This window comes from Tamandua tetradactyla, chromosome 6 (assembly GCF_023851605.1).
Source record: "Tamandua tetradactyla isolate mTamTet1 chromosome 6, mTamTet1.pri, whole genome shotgun sequence".
Taxonomy (NCBI): Eukaryota; Metazoa; Chordata; class Mammalia; order Pilosa; family Myrmecophagidae; genus Tamandua; species Tamandua tetradactyla.
The window spans coordinates 48,494,435-48,512,038 of NC_135332.1; the positions used below are offsets into that span (position 1 = coordinate 48,494,435).

The window sequence follows — 17,604 nt, forward strand, 5'->3', positions numbered from 1 at the left end:
TTATCCTGTTTAAAGTCCTCAGATATTTGTGAGATTTATTTATTTGTTTTTAGATGTATTTGATACTGTAGTGCAAGTAGTTTATAGTATTTTTTAAATGCATAATTATTATCAATTCATATACTTGTGCATTCCTACCAAGGTGTTTCAGCCTCAGGTCCAGCTAGCCTTCATTTTCCTGAGCAATGTTCATTTATAAATCGGCTAACTCTTCAGTTAAGGCAAAAGGCAGTTAACCACTTCCCGAAGCATTCCAGGTAACCAAATGATTCCTGTAATTGAAAATCATTTTTAGGTAGAATGGATAAAAAGAAATACGTATATAAAAGTAGAGCCTTGAGATCCAAGATGGCGTCTTAGTAAGGTACATGCGTCTTAGTTCCTCCGACTCCAAATCAACTAATAGGTGAACAGAAACAGTACAAAACAACTCCCGGGGCTACAGCAGGGAATGGACACACAGCGTAACCAAGTCTGGGCTGGCTAGTCTGACTGCGAAACTCAGCTGCGGTGAGTGAGATCCCCGAGCGGCGGGCGATTTCCCGAGCAGCCGCAGCTGCGGCGGTCCGAGCTAATCCCTCCCTCCTTCCGGGGCTGACTGAGAGACTCGGAGAGACAAGTTTCCCAGCCAAGGCGGCCGGCGCCACACTTTTGCGGGCGGCTTCGAGTCCGCGACTACAAGTCTCGGATCAGAGGGCTATCCAAAGTCTGGGCTGGCAAGTCTGATTCCGAGTCTTGGCTGCGGCGAGACCCCCGAGCGGCCGCAGCTGCGGCGGTGCGAGCTAATCCCTCCCTCCTTCCAGGGCTGGCTGAGGGACTCGGAGAGACAAGCTTCCCAGCCAAGGCGGCCGGCGCCACACTTTTGCGGGCGACTTCGAGTCCGCGACTACAAGTCTCGGATCAGAGGGCTATCCAAAGTCTGGGCTGGCAAGTCTGATTGCGAGACTTGGCTGCGGCGAGACCCCCGAGCGGCCGCAGCTGCGGCGGTCCGAGCTAATCCCTCCCTCCTTCCCGGGCCGGCTGAGAGTATCGGAGAAGTAAGTTCCCCAAGCCGAGGCAGGCGGCGCCCTTCTTTTGCGGGCAGCTTCGAGTCTCGGCGTTAAGTCCGCGGCTTCAAGTCCGCGACTACAAGTCTCGGATCAGAGGGCTATCCAAAGTCTGGGCTGGCTAGACTGACTGCGAGACTCGGCTGCAGTGAGACCCCTGAGCGGTGTGCGATCTCCCGATCAGCGGCAGCTGCGGTGGTCCGAGCTACTCCCTCCCCCCTTTCCGGGCCGGCTGAGAGTATTGGAGAAGCAAGTCTCCCAAGCCGAGGCAGGTGGCACCCCTCTTTTGCGGGCGGCTTCGAGTCTCTGCTTCGAGTCCGCGGATATGAGTCTCAGATAGGAGGGCTATGGAAGCCGCGGAAGCCCCCCCCCCCATGGGAGGCTTCCTGGTCCGGTGGGGAATCCCCCAGGCCCGCTGCGGCCCGCAACCAGCCACAGGGTCCCCTCAAGCCGCGGCAGCGGACGCCCCCACCACGCGCGGCCCCTGAACCAACGGAGAGATTTGGATCCGAAAGCCCCAGGCCACGGAGATCGGTGACTGGGGGAGACCCATTCCAAACACTTGAGACAAACGTGTGCCACGTGCGCCACGTACTGGGCAAGATAAGAAAAACAGATCCCAGAGATTTCACAGAAAAATCTTACAACCTTGCTGGGTCCAACACCCAGAGAAATCTGAATAAATGCCCAGACGCCAGCAGGAGAAGATAACTGTCCACGCTCAAAAGATTGAGAATATGGCCCAGTCAAAGGAACAAACCAATAGCTCAAATGAGACACAAGAGCTGAGACAACTAATCCTGAATATACGAACAGAAATGGAAAACCTCTTCAAAAATGAAATTGATAAATTGAGGGAGGACATGAAGAGGACATGGGCTGAACATAAAGAAGAAATAGAAAAACTGAAAAAACAAATCGCAGAACTTATGGAAGTGAAGGATAAAGTAGCAAACATAGAAAAAATAATGGATAGTTACAATGATAGATTTAAAGAGACAGAAGATAGAATTAGTGATTTGGAGGATGGAACATCTGAATTCCAAAAAGAAACAGAAACTATAGGGAAAAGAATGGAGAAATTTGAACAGGGTATCAGGGAACTCAAGGACAATATGAACCGCACAAATATACATGTTGTGGGTGTCCCAGAAGGAGAAGAGAAGGGAAAAGGAGGAGAAAAACTAATGGAAGAAATTTTCACTGACAATTTCCCAACTCTTATGAAAGACCTAAAATTACAGATCCAAGAAGTGCAGCGCACCCCAAAGAGATTAGACCCAAATAGGCGTTCTCCAAGACACTTACTAGTTAGAATGTCAGAGGTCAATGAGAAAGAGAGGATCTTGAAAGCAGCAAGAGAAAAACAATCTATCACATACAAGGGAAACCCAATAAGACTATGTGTAGATTTCTCAGCAGAAACCATGGAAGCTAGAAGACAGTGGGATGATATATTTAAAATACTAAAAGAGAAAAACTGCCAACCAAGACTCCTATATCCAGCAAAATTATCATTCAAAAATGAGGGAGAAATTAAAACATTCTCAGACAAAAAGTCACTGAAAGAATTCGTGACCAAGAGACCAGCTCTGCAAGAAATACTAAAGGGAGCATTAGAGTCAGATACAAAAAGACAGAAGAGAGAGATATGGAAAAGAGTGTAGAAAGAAGGAAAATCAGATATGATATATATAATACAAAAGGCAAAATGTTAGAGGAAAATATTATCCAAACAGTAATAACACTAAATGTCAATGGACTGAATTCCCCAATCAAAAGAAATAGATTGGCAGAATGGATTAAAAAACAGGATCCTTCTATATGCTGTCTACAGGAAACACATCTTAGACCCAAAGATAAACATAGGTTGAAAGTGAAAGGTTGGGAAAAGATATTTCATGCAAATAACAACCAGAAAAGAGCAGGAGTGGCTATACTAATATCCAACAAATTAGACTTCAAATGTAAAGCAGTTAAAAGAGACAAAGAAGGACACTATATACTAATAAAAGGAACAATTAAACAAGAAGACATAACAATCATAAATATTTACGCACCGAACCAGAATGCCCCAAAATACGTGAGGAATACACTGCAAACACTGAAAAGGGAAATAGACTCATATACTATAATAGTTGGAGACTTCAACTCACCACTCTCATCAAGGGACAGAACATCTAGACAGAAGATCAACAAAGAAATAGAGAATCTGAATATTACTATAAATGAACTAGACTTAATAGACATTTATAGGACATTACATCCCACAACAGCAGGATACACCTTTTTCTCAAGTGCTCATGGATCATTCTCAAAAATAGACCATATGCTGGGTCACAAAGCAAGTCTTAACAAATTTAAAAAGATTGAAATCATACACAACACTTTCTCGGACCATAAAGGAATGATGTTGGAAATCAATAATAGGCAGAGTGCCAGAAAATTCGCAAATACGTGGAGGCTCAACAACACACTCCTAAACAACGAGTGGGTCAAAGAAGAAATTGCTAGAGAAATTAGCAAATACCTCGAGGCGAATGAAAATGAAAACACAACATATCAAAACTTATGGGACGCAGCAAAGGCAGTGCTAAGAGGGAAATTTATTGCTCTAAATGCCTATATCAGAAAAGAAGAAAAGGCAAAAATTCAGGAATTAACTATCCATTTGGAAGAACTGGAGAAAGAACAGCAAGCTAACCCCAAAGCAAGCAAAAGGAAAGAAATAACAAAGATTAGAGCACAAATAAATGAAATTGAAAACATGAAAACAATAGAGAAAATCAATAAGGCCAGAAGTTGGTTCTATGAGAAAATCAATAAGATTGATGGGCCCTTAGCAAGATTGACAAAAAGAAGAAGAGAGAGGATGCAAATAAATAAGATCAGAAATGGAAGAGGAGACATAACTACTGACCTCACAGAAATAAAGGAGGTAATAACAGGATACTATGAACAACTTTACGCTAATAAATACAACAATTTAGAGGAAATGGACGGGTTCCTGGAAAGACATGAACAACCAACTTTGACTCAAGAAGAGATAGATGATCTCAACAAACCAATCACAAGTAAAGAAATCGAAGCAGTCATTCAAAAGCTTCCTAAAAAGAAAAGTCCAGGACCAGACGGCTTCACATGTGAATTCTATCAAACATTCCAGAAAGAATTAGTACCAACTCTCCTCAAACTCTTCAAAAAAATCGAAGTGGAGGGAAAACTACCTAACTCATTCTATGAAGCCAACATTACCCTCATACCAAAACCAGGCAAAGATATTACAAGAAAAGAAAACTACAGGCCGATCTCTCTAATGAATATTGATGCAAAAATCCTCAATAAAATTCTAGCAAATCGTATCCAACAACACATTAAAAGAATTATTCATCATGACCAAGTAGGATTCATCCCAGGTATGCAAGGATGGTTCAACATAAGAAAATCAATTAATGTAATACACCATATCAACAAATCAAAGCAGAAAAATCACATGATCATCTCAATTGATGCAGAGAAGGCATTTGACAAGATTCAACATCCTTTCCTGTTGAAAACACTTCAAAGGATAGGAATACAAGGGAACTTCCTTAAAATGATAGAGGGAATATATGAAAAACCCACAGCTAATATCATCCTTAATGGGGAAAAATTGAAAACGTTCCCCCTAAGATCAGGAACAAGACAAGGATGTCCACTATCACCACTATTATTCAACATTGTGTTGGAGGTTCTAGCCAGAGCAATTAGACAAGAAAAAGAAATACAAGGCATCAAAATTGGAAAGGAAGAAGTAAAACTATCACTGTTTGCAGACGATATGATACTATACGTCGAAAACCCGGAAAAATCCACAACAAAACTACTAGAGCTAATAAATGAGTACAGCAAAGTAGCAGGTTACAAGATCAACATTCAAAAATCTGTAGCATTTCTATACACTAGCAATGAACAAGTGGAGGGGGAAATCAAGAAACGAATCCCATTTACAATTGCAACTAAAAGAATAAAATACCTAGGAATAAATTTAACTAAAGAGACAAAAGACCTATACAAAGAAAACTACAAAAAACTGTTAAAAGAAATCACAGAAGACCTAAACAGATGGAAGGGCATACCGTGTTCATGGATTGGAAGACTAAATATAGTTAAGATGTCAATCCTACCTAAATTGATTTACAGATTCAATGCAATACCAATCAAAATCCCAACAACTTATTTTTCAGAAATAGAAAAACCAATAAGCAAATTTATCTGGAAGGGCAGGGTGCCCCGAATTGCTAAAAACATCTTGAGGAAAAAAAACGAAGCTGGAGGTCTTGCGCTGCCAGACTTTAAGGCATATTATGAAGCCACAGTGGTCAAAACAGCATGGTATTGGCATAAAGATAGATATATCGACCAATGGAATCGAATAGAGTGCTCAGATATAGACCCTCTCATCTATGGTCATTTGATCTTTGATAAGGGAGTCAAGCCAACTCACCTGGGACAGAACAGTCTCTTCAATAAATGGTGCCTAGAGAACTGGATATCCATATGCAAAAGAATGAAAGAAGACCCATATCTCACACCCTATACAAAAGTTAACTCAAAATGGATCAAAGATCTAAACATTAGGTCTAAGACCATAGAACAGTTAGAGGAAAATGTAGGGAGATATCTTATGAATCTTACAATTGGAGGCGGTTTTATGGACCTTACACCTAAAGCAAGAGCACTGAAGAAGGAAATAAATAAATGGGAACTCCTCAAAATTAAACACTTTTGTGCATCAAAGAACTTCAACAAGAAAGTAGAAAGACAGCCTACACAATGGGAATCAATATTTGGAAACGACATATCAGATAAAGGTCTAGTATCCAGAATTTATAATGAGATTGTTCAACTCAACAACAAAAAGATAGCCAACCCAGTTACAAAATGGGAAAAAGACTTGCATAGACACCTCTCAGAGGAGGAAATACAAATGGCCAAAAGACACATGAAGAGATGCTCAATGTCCCTGGCCATTAGAGAAATGCAAATCAAAACCACAATGAGATATCATCTCACACCCACCAGAATGGCCATTATCAACAAAACAGAAAATGACAAGTGCTGGAGAGGATGCGGAGAAAGAGGCACACTTATCCACTGTTGGTGGGAATGTCAAATGGTGCAACCACTGTGGAAAGCAGTTTGGCGGTTCCTCAAAAAGCTGAATATAGAATTGCCATACGATCCAGCAATACCATTGCTGGGAATCTACTCAAAGGAATTAAGGGCAAAAACTCAAACAGACATTTGCACACCAATGTTTATAGCAGCGTTATTTACAATTGCAAAGAGATGGAAACAGCCAAAATGTCCATCAACAGACGAGTGGCTAAACAAACTGTGGTATATACGTACGATGGAATATTATGCAGCTATAAGACAGGATAAACTTATGAAGCATGTAATAACATGGATGGACCTAGAAAACATTATGCTGAGTGAGTCTAGCCAAAAGCTAAAAGACAAATACTGTATGGTCCCAATGATGTGAATCGACACTCGAGAATAAACTTGGAATATGTCATTGGTAACAGAGTTCAGCAGGAGTTAGAAACAGGGTAAGATAATGGGTAATCGGAGCTGATGGAATACAGACGGTGCAATAGGACTAGATACAAAAACTCAAAAATGGACAGTACAATAATACCTAATTGTAAAGTAATCATGTTAAAATACTGAACGAAGCTGCATCCGAGCTATAGGTTTTTGTTTTGTTTTGTTTTGTTTGTTTTGTTCTTATTATTATTACTTTTATTTTTTTTCTCTATATTAACATTCTATATCTTTTTCTGTTATAATGCTAGTTCTTCTAAACCGATGCAAATGTACTAAGAAACGATGATCATGCATCTATGTGATGATGTTAAGAATTACTGATTGCATATGTAGAATGGTATGATGTCTAAAAAAAAAAAAAAATGGTCAGCACAATACTGCCTAATTTTAATGTAATTATCTTGGAACGCTGAATGAAGCTGCATCTGATCTATAGTTTTTTTTTGTTTGTTTGTTTTGTTTTTTTTTCTCTTATATATTTTTGTACTTTTTATTTTTATTTGTGTTTTCTCTCTGTGTTATCACTTTATTTCTTTTTCTGTTGTAGTGCTATTTCTTTCTCTAAATCGATGCATATGTACTGAGAAATGATGACCATACACCTATGTGATGATATTAAGAATTACTGATTGCATATGTAGAATGGATTGATTTCTATTGTTATGTTAGTTAATTTTTTTAATTAATAAAAAAAAAAAAGTAGAGCCTTATGTTGGAGAGATTATAGTTGTTGATTAGAAGAGAAAATATAGTATATTAATAACAGGAAAATTTCATTCTTATGTTTTGGTCTAGATCTCCATGCCTGACATTATTCACATACACTCCATTTCGTAGCTAGCTAATGCTGTAGTGATTATTCATGTGCCGACATTCTAAAATATGTATCTTCATAATCTGTATAATTTTTTTTAATCAAATGACCTGAGACCTTAGTAGATAGCCTTTTTTTTGTATGCTTTTGACAGGGGTCCCAGTTTATTTTTTTCCTTGTGAGTATCTCCTTATCGTAGCACCATTTGTTGAATTTTTGTTTGTTTGAGTTGTTTGTTTGTTTGTTTGCTTGTTGTTTGTTTTGAGGAGGGCACGGGCTGGGAATCAAACCCAGGTCTCCTGCACGGCAGGCGAGAATTCTACCACTGAACTACCCTTGCATTCCTAGTACAGTAACTTGACATGATCAAGTACATTAGTAAAAGAATTTGAAATAGGACCCTGGTATTGCCTATCTCTTTAAAATCATTGTCTTGCTTTTAACTTGGACAGTGGAGAGTGTTGCCTCTTTGCAGCATTTGTCCGCAGGTAGCAGATAAGGATTTCTGGCTGCCTCCCTGTGCTCTTGCTGCTCTGTGTTCTCCCCTGTGTGGTTCACTTTGTGCCCAAGGGACCTGGTTTAATTAGAATACAAGAGTAAAAAGAGTGAGAAACATCTTCACTTAGAGAGCGCTCAGGTATCTCAAACTCAATGTAGCCAGTCTGAAATACGATCACCCACCAAAATGGTGCCCTCCCCACCCCCACCCCTATTCACGTGAGCACACAGCACTGTGGTATGCACAGTTCTCATGTGAGAAGCCTGGACCCCTCCCTCTTTCTCATTTCTCAAGTCCAGTAAGTTATTGAGTCAGTTCTACTTCTGCGCTTAAAATCTGCCTACTTCTCTCTCCATGCTCTTTCCCCGCAGTCGTCCTTTCCCTAGACAAGGGTTATGGCCTCCTAGCTGGTTTCTATCATCAGCCACTCTAATTCCTCCCACTTCGCAGCCAGAGGTATCTTCAGAAAGGCAACGTGATCAATACCTCAAATTACCCTTGAGGTAAGTCCCAAACCCTTCAGCCGCCAGCAAGACCTTGCGTGCTCTGACCCTCCACTGACCCCCCTCCCCACCCCCACCCCTGCTCTCCCCTCTTTCTGCTCTGGTCACAGTGGTCTCCTCCAGGTTCCTCAAACCTTTGTAGATTATGTTGTCTTTTCCTGGAGCCCCTGTCTAGTGTCTGACCTTCTCGTTAACTTGCGTTAGGGTGCAGATGGAATCTGCCTGTATATTCCTCTATCTGAGCTCCCAGCAAAGTCTGGGGAACATTGGTGCTAATAAATATTTATTGAGTAGATAAGCAAATGAATACAAATAAAATTAAAGACAGCAATAAGAATGTTTAAACTTAATATTTCTCCACAAAATATGCCTTAGTATGTACTGGAAATGTGTTTTGAAAGAGCAGACATTACCAAAAAATGTATACATGAAAAACAAAATTTTTTGCATTGCAAAAAAATGAGAAATAATTCACCTAGGCATCTCTTGATAACTCCTTCTGCTTAACCACTTTTTGTGCAGCTCAAGTGAAGAAATTGCTGCAGGTGATGGAAACCAAGAAATGAGCTCAGTAAGATAATAAAACCCCACCACTGGCTTTAACCAGTTTCCCGTGTCCTGTGGAAAGCCTGAATACTTTTATTGAGGTTTTCTGGCTTTAGAGGGTTCCCATGAACTATTAGAAGAATGCTTTCCAGGCATGATGCTAAACTGATTCCCTAACGAAAGTAACCCTTGCTGTGAGGATAAACACAAACACAGAATGAGACACAATGGGACATGAGTGAAGGAAAAGATGTTTCCTGCCATTCTGATGATGTACAGTATTGCTGATAATAAAAATAGGACTTAATATTATTGTGCTTTTACAATGTGCCAGTAGTATGCCTAGCCCTTTATATGGAGTTAATTTTATTTCTTATAACAGTCCTATTATCCCACTTTTCAGAGTAAGACACAAAGAGTTTTGGAAACTTGCACATAATCATTCAGCTGATAGGTGCTAAACCACAGTCTGATTCCAGAGCCCACTTTTTCTTATTCAATATACTGTGTCCTCTACTATTTATGGGCCTAGTGATACCCATACACCACACCGATGGGCTACCATGGGGTTTCTCAAGTATCTTCTTCCAAGTAGTAAATTCTAGGCTTTAGAATATTTTTAAAAAGGTCAAAATAAGGCAAATGATCTTAAGGCAATATAAACCAAGAAGCACCTAGAACTAACTGCCTATATCAAGGCTGTATAATCACATAAATAATTCAGATGTCAAACAGCGTAGTTTTTAGGAAGTCCTTGAACGCTCCCACTCCTAAGGCTGGTATCATTCTCTGAGCTTTCATAGCAGCATCCTTTGAATCTTTGTTATTGCCTTAAATCTTTTCTGGAACAGCGTGATGGTGTGGAGGGGTGGGTAGAGAGGGAGGGGTTTGGGGGCAGTACAGAATTATAAATAAAATGTATATAATTTAGGGGGTACAAGGGTAATTCAGTGGTAGAATTCTCTCCTGCCATGCTGGAGACTCAGGTTCAATTCCCGGTCCATGCACTTCCCCCCCCCAAAAAAACAGCCAAACAAACAAAAACTAACCAACTAAACAAAAATTCAACAAATGATGCTCTAACAACGGGATACTCACATGGAAAAATAATGAAATGTGACCCCGCCATACAGCATGCAAATATATATATAATTTAAAAGCCGTCTATCATGCACTTTCTGTGTGGCATTGTCTGTTGCTCTGATCCTCAAGTACAGAGCACTTTTTTTATTCTTCTCTATTCAAGCGCTTGGCTTGTGATTGTGCCTGGCATGTGTGCACTCGTTAGTTATTTGAGTGTTTATGAACTCACATGATCAGTAACTCGCAGGGCCAAGATTCAAATCCAGGGCTCCAGCATTGTGTGACTCTAAATCTCATAATCTTTCCAATACATTGCCCTGCCCATCTCAGGAACTGACAGTCTAACAAAGGGATCTAGTGAATTTACTCCATCACATGGGGACCTTATTTTACCGAAAAAAAGCAAGAGAAGCTCTAACCTTTGGGAAAAATCCTCACGTAAAAACTGGGAAAGGTGAACTGAACCTATTGAAAGTTGGCAGTTAGGTGATGACATTGAATAAGTTTGGCTCATCAATGAAGAAAGGGTTCAAAGTTTTATGTATTTTGAAAATAAAGCTCTGCAGCATAGACTGCCTGTTCAAAATAGACTGATATCAGTTAAAACAACCCATACTCAGGAAATAGAAATTCTCATGCATTGTCGGTGGAAGCATTGGTTGGTACAACCTCTTTGGAGAATAATTTGTCAGTAATCTATAAATTTAAATTGCATTTGTGATTTGAACCAGCAATTCTAATTCTAGAAATATGTTCTACAGATATACATACACATATGAACAAAGAAATATATGCAGTTATATTTATTGTTGCTTTGCTCATGATAACAAAAGATAGATTGGTGCACCATAAATACTCAGTAGGAACCTGATTAAATATATTATTGTATATTCACCTACAAAGTGAAACACTATGCAGACATAAAAATGAAGTATTTCTCTTCATACTTATGAGATTCTATTACCAAGATACATATTTTAGTTTAAGAAAAAAATTGCTGATCATGTAAAAACCTATATGTATGCATATGTTTGTGTATGCATAAACTCTTTCTAAAAGCATTCACAGAAAAATGGTAGTAGTTGTTGCCTCTAAGGAGAGTAACTGGGAAAGATGAGAAACACTTTTCATTATTTATTCATTGATGAATTTTTTACTGTCTGTAAACTTGTGCAAAATTAATAAATTAATTGAACATTTTTAACTCACTACATAGAGGCTTATAAATTGGACATTTTTTTTTATTAATTAAAAAAAGAATTAACAAAACAATTAGAAATCATTGCAATCTACATGTACAATCAGTAATTCTTAATAACATCACATAGTTGCATATTCATCATTTCTTAGTACATTTGCATCGATTTAGAAAAAGAAATAAAAAGACAACAGAATAAGAATTAAAACAATAATAGAAAGAAAAAAAAACAAAAAAAACAAAAACAAAAAACCTATACCTCACATGCAGCTTCATTCAGTGAAATTGGACATTTTTATTGGCAACTTTTACATAATTCCAAATATATAGACAAGTTGCAAGAATACTACTACAAGAAACTCCCTTATATTCTTTTTACTCCATTTATCAGTTACCCTTTATATATATATATTTTTCTTTATATATATTTTTATAAGTGCATGTTTGTAATTCTTTTTTTAAAAAAAAAAAAAAAGTTGTACACATTGTGCCACTTTACCACTAAATCATTCAGGCTTGTTTCCTAAGAGCAAGGGCATTCTCTTATACAACCACAATACAGTTATCAAAATCGGGAAATGTAATTTTGACACAAGTTTAGAATCTTTAATTCACAAATCATGACCAGATTTCATCAGTTGCCCAAATAGTATCCTAATAGCTATTTTTCCCCTAGTCCAGGATTCAAACTAGTATCATACCTTGTATTTAATTTTCATGTCTCTTTAATTTCCTGTAATCTGCAATATTCCTCAACCTTTCTTTGATTTTTTTTAGCCGTATTTTCCAGGTATTTTGTAGAGTGTCCTTTCTACTAATGCCTGTTATGTCAGTTTGATCCAATATTGGTGATACTAACTTTAATCACTTGGTTTAGGTGTTCACCACGTTCTCCACTGTGAAGTTTATTATTTTTCCCTTTGTCATAAATAAATAACTAGTGGGATAAGATACTTTGAGGCTATGTAAATATTTTGTTTCTTATTTCACTTTCAAGTATTAATCTTGCATCCACTGTTAATTTTCTAATTCATTCTTTCTATATTTAATTGGCATTCTACTTGAAAGAAGAGCTCTTCTTTATTTACCTATTTATACCCATATGAACTCATAGATTCTTATTTTATTCCATGAATTACAGGCCATTAATACATTTTTTTTCTCATTTCTGATTTTATTTCTTTTTTGTCAATTTTATTGATCTTTTCAAAGAGCCAACTTTTTACTCTGTTAATTCTCTCTATTTTTTTTTATTCTTGATTTCATTTAACTCTGCTCTAATCTTTATTTCTTTCCTTCTGCTTGACATTGGAATTAATTTGCTGTTCTTTTTTCTAGTTGCTCCAGGAATGCAATTAGGTCTTTCACTTTATCTTTTTCTTTTTTAATGTAAGCAGTTATGGCTATAAATTTCCCTTTCAGCACTGACTTCACTGCATCCCATAAGTTTTGATATGTTTATTCTCATTTTCATTCGTCTGAAGATATTTATTGATTTCCTTTACAATTTCTTCTTTGACCCACTGATTGTTTAAGAGAGTGTTATTTAACTTCCATACATTTGTGGATTTTCCAGTTCTCTGCCTGTTATTGACTTCCAGTTTTATTCCATTATGACCAGAGAAGGTGCTTTGCATGATTTCAATCTTTCTAAATTATTGAGACTTGTTTTATGTTCCAATGAATGGTTTATCCTGGAGAACCATTCATGTGCACTTGAGAAAAATGTGTATCCTGCTGTTTGGGGGTATAAAGTTCTGAAATATCTCCTAAGTGTATGTTAGGTCTAGTTCACTCGTCGTCTTATTCAGGTTCTATGTTTCCTTATTGATATTTCCATCTAGATATTCTATCTACTGATGAGAGTTAGAATTCTCGGGCGGGCCACGGTACTCAGCAGGCAAGAATGTGCGCCTGCCATGCCAGAGGACCCAGGTTCTATTCCCGGTGCCTGCCCATGTTAAAAAAAAAAAAAGAGAGAGAATTCTCTATCATTGTAGAGGTTTCTAACTCTCTATTCAGGTTTGCCATTGTTTGTCTCATATATTTTTGGGCACCATAGTTAAGTGCATAAATAATTATGATTGTTATTTCTCCTTGGTAGATAACCCCTTTTATTAACAAAGTATCCTTTTTGTCTCTTATAAACAGCTTTTGACCTAAAGTCTATTTTGTCTGGTATTAGTATTGCTACCTCAGGTCTTTTTGGTTAAAATTTTTGTGGAATATCTTTTCCCAAACTTTCAATTTCAAAACTGTGCTTTTGGATCTAAGGTGAGTCTCTTTAAACAACATACAGTTGGATCATGCTTTTTGATCCATTTTGTCAACTTGTTTCTTTTGACTTGGGAGTTTAATCCACTAATATCCAGTTGTATTACTATAAAGGCAGTAGTTACTTCACCCATTTTGTCCTTTGGTCTTTATATGTCATATGTATATATTTTGCCTCTCTTTTTTTATTACAACCTCCTTTTCTGTGTAGTTGTTTCTTGTTACGTATCTGACTGATCATTTTCTCATTTCTGTTTCTGTGTATTTTTTATATGCTTTCTTTGTAGTTACCTTGTGCTTTCTATTAGAAAACCTACATCTATAATCGACCAATTTGAAAAGATACATTTTTAAAATGATTTCTCTTTTTTAACCATATCTTCTTTAATCTCTTGTTTCAGAGGGCTATGTATTCTTTCTACCTCATGGAGATACTTTTCTTTTTTTGGTGGGTATTCTCAATCTGCCTTTTGCCTGTTGTGTTCCTTGCCTGCTTTTTTATTGTAGCATATTATCTTGCCCCCCATTCTGATTTGCTTCAGATTATTGTTATCTTTGAATAGGTGTGGTTCATTCTGAGTTAGCGGTAGAAAGATGTGTGTGAAAGGACCAGTAGACCACCACGCTGGAGATCGGTAGTTTCTAAACCTTTTCTTGCCAGCATTCTGCCTCAAATTAGCAGTAAGTTTGCCTGACTAGCAAGGAAGGTCCCAGAAGTCTCACAACATTCTGAATTTAGCATTACCTCTTTTTAGTTACCAAAGTTCTCTGCTGCTAAGCAATTGCCTCAACTTCTCTTTCACCTTTCCGCTCTGACAGCCCAGTTTTTGTAAAAATGTAATTTTTACTCATTTCTTATTTAGCCCCACCTTTCAGCTACTCAGAAGTATCAAATGGGACTGCATTCTATATTATGATACCCTGCCATTTAGCAAAAAGTTGCTAGTTCAACCACTCAGGAACTGCAGCCTACTTTTAGAAAACTCGGTTCCGTTGCCTGAGATATGCGGTGGGGTACACCTTAGTAAACTTCCTCAACTAGGTTTAGTTTTCATAGCACTTGGTAATCTTTCTTCAGAGATGGTGGTTCAGAGTTGTGGCTAGTTTGTTGTTTCATAATAGGTGATGTTTTCTCTTTTGTTTTGGAGTTTTGGTGGTGGTGGTTCTCATTGTTGATTTTTCTGAGAGTAGAAGAGGGCCAAAGTATCATTACTCTATCCTTCTTAAATGGTAGTCCTTTGGATGGTAATTGAAGTTGGTCTTGGACCCTCCCCTGGAGAACTTGGATATTTAGAGGTCAGTATAAAATGAGGAGTCTGCAAAGAAAACAAAGAAGAAAAACCAAAGAAGTAGAAGGAAGAGTGGAGCATGTGGCCTCACAGAAGCCTAGAGAAGAGTATACGAAGGAAATGGAAATGGAAGTTAAAAGTCAAATGCTGCTAACTAAAACCATTCTTGCCAGCCCTAAAGAACACCTCGGGCATTATATGAGATTCTACAAAGGTTCCATACACTAGGATTACTTTCCAGAAACCTACAACCTCCACATGGGTTCCTAGACCAGGTAAGTCCTGAAACCCAGAGGGGCCAGCCTCTCCAGAGCATGAAATAGTTCCATCCCTCTATCCCATATTATCAACAGCCCCTTGTTCTAACATGAACCAGTTAGAATGGGCAGAGCCCAAATACCCGTAAAGAATGGGAGAAAGATCAAAGCACATGATGGAGTTATACAGAGAAGGTAGGATTTAACAAATGAGTATGAGTCCTGAATCATTATATTGATATTTCTTTTAGTCTCCAGTGTCTTGGTGCAGCCAGTAGTTAAAACCTAAAATTGTGGAGTTATAACCCATGTCAAACTCTGAAATCTGTTCTACAACTAATTGTTGCACTGTGCTTTGAAATTTATTGCTTTTTGATATATACATTATTTTTCACAAGCAAGAAAAAAGTCTGTTGTGATGATAAATGCACAGCTATATGATGATACTGTGAACCATTGATTGTACACTTTCAATGATTACATGGTATGTGAATATGTAATATATATCAATAAGATTGCATTAAAATTTTTTTTACAGGTCTAATGCTGCTGAGAAGCTAAGTAAAATGTGGACAGGAAATTAACCAATGAATTTAGCAATTTCATTGGGAGCTTACTTTGGGAAGTTTAACCAGGATGTAAATCTCAGTAATGAGATGCAGAAGTGGAACCCAGATTGGAGTTCATTGAGGAGATAATAAAAGCAAAACAAATGGCAGTAACATGCGTAAATGAACACTTCTCCTGAGAAATACAGAGGTTCATAACAACTTATGATCATTTGCATTGAAAGTAGAGGAAAACAGGACAAATCGATGAAATTAAGCAGCACCTATTCAGAAAGTATATGTTACTCATTAAATAAATGTGTAATATTTATTCAGGAATAATGATTCTTTAAAATATGTGGTCAACCATTCACAGAGAATTTCCTCCTAATTATAAATGATTCCATCTATGTCAAGAAGTCAGCTAAGGATAGCCCTGAATTCTCTTAGTGGATGAACCTAACAGAAGCCTCAAGAGTACATTTTGGAATCTCATAATCTGAAATAGTTTCCTTTTACTCTACTGCCCAGCTCAAAGTCAAATATATTTTCATCCCTCACGTTTAGTCAGTTTTCAGATTTTCCCTAGTTTCTCTTTGAAATAAGTCTAATGCCCCTTCCCCTCCTTTCTGACTCAGTAAGGGCCGTATTGATCTGCTCAACTAGAGAAGTCTTCACTGGTTCCTTGTTTCAATTCACCATCAATCAAGTTTAAACCTCCTTAGCCTGGCTCTCAACTCCTGTCACATCTGATCAAATCTGGCTCCATCCTACTTCTGCAGCTGTTCCCTGACGTTCCCTCACACAGCTTTTGCCTTCTTGTTCTTCTGCTCTTTCCACATGGTTCTGCCCTCATTTTTATGCGCATGTTCGTCTTTGGTATCATGTCACAGGTGTTGGCCGTGTCTCTCCTCCTACCCCACCAGTGTCGTACACCTCTCTGTAGGTGTGTGCATGGAGCTGCCGAAAGAGCTGCTTACATTTTGACTTCCCATTATAGATGGCCTTTTATATAAGTAATATACAAATGAATGAGGCAAAGTTTTTAAAAAATAATAATAATAATAAATGAACGTTTTGGAATTCATGTACAAAGGGCTACTGCACTTCAAAGTCATTATCTTTATATTTTCTCCATTACTACCCATAAATTTAAAAAATTTTAGAACGTCTTGATTTCATTCAGAAGCCTACAAAAATATCTGGCCCTTTCAATAAATGTTTTTGAACTTCTTAAAGAAATTAAGTTTTTAAAAATCAGTTGCTTTTAAGCTGCTTTAACCATTTAGGAAATTCCAGAGGAAAAACAATTCTGAACAGAGCAAAGATAATACTCGTGTTGGAGAGAGAGTATCAAGAATGACTTCATGGGGTGCACAGGATGGTTCAGTGGTAGAATGCTCGCCTTCCATGCAGGAGACCTGGGTTCGATTCCTGGACCGTGCATTCCCCCCCTCCCCCAAAGTAAAGACTCCAGAGCGGAGCTGTGCATGGGCTTTTAAAGAACGAGTGAGAATCGCATTCTGATCAAGCAGTGGCAGAAGAAGAACTGGGGAAAGACTATGCTGGGCAGAATGCATCCCAGGGGCAAAGCCACGGAGGCATGGTGCCCTGGGGAACTGTAAATAGCTCTTGAACGTGAGAGGGAACATGTGTGTTGTGTGTGTTTGTGTGTGTGTGTTTTGGGGTGCAAGGTGTAGTGCATACTTATAGAGCACTGAAGTAAAGAGAAATGTGGGAGTCAGAAACGAGAGTCCCTGTATGCCCTGTTATGGAACTTGCATATCATTATTTAGTGTTCCTCATTGGAAGGGGGGTGCACTGTGATACTCCTTGCCACCACAGTATGTACTTTGATTGCATTACCTCTCGTACGGTATTATTTCTTTGAATACTTACCTGTTCTTTATTCATTTTTAAATTCTTAGGGTCAGGCCCAGTGTCTGGCCCAA

The 17,604-nt window shown here is 38.2% G+C and overlaps 1 protein-coding gene across 2 annotated transcripts in view; it reads left to right on the forward strand.

The window, feature by feature from the left end:
• Nucleotides 1-17,604, forward strand: part of MYO1D (myosin ID) — a 389,795-nt gene that overhangs the window by 75,328 nt on the left and 296,863 nt on the right. The window contains exon 1 of one of the 2 annotated variants that reach the window (XM_077165205.1): nucleotides 8,342-8,457. The exons of the other annotated variant lie outside the window; for it this stretch is intronic. The gene's annotated coding sequence lies outside the window, so the exon portion shown is untranslated. Of the gene's footprint in view, nucleotides 1-8,341; nucleotides 8,458-17,604 lie in introns of those variants that run through there. 2 annotated transcript variants of the gene reach the window in all.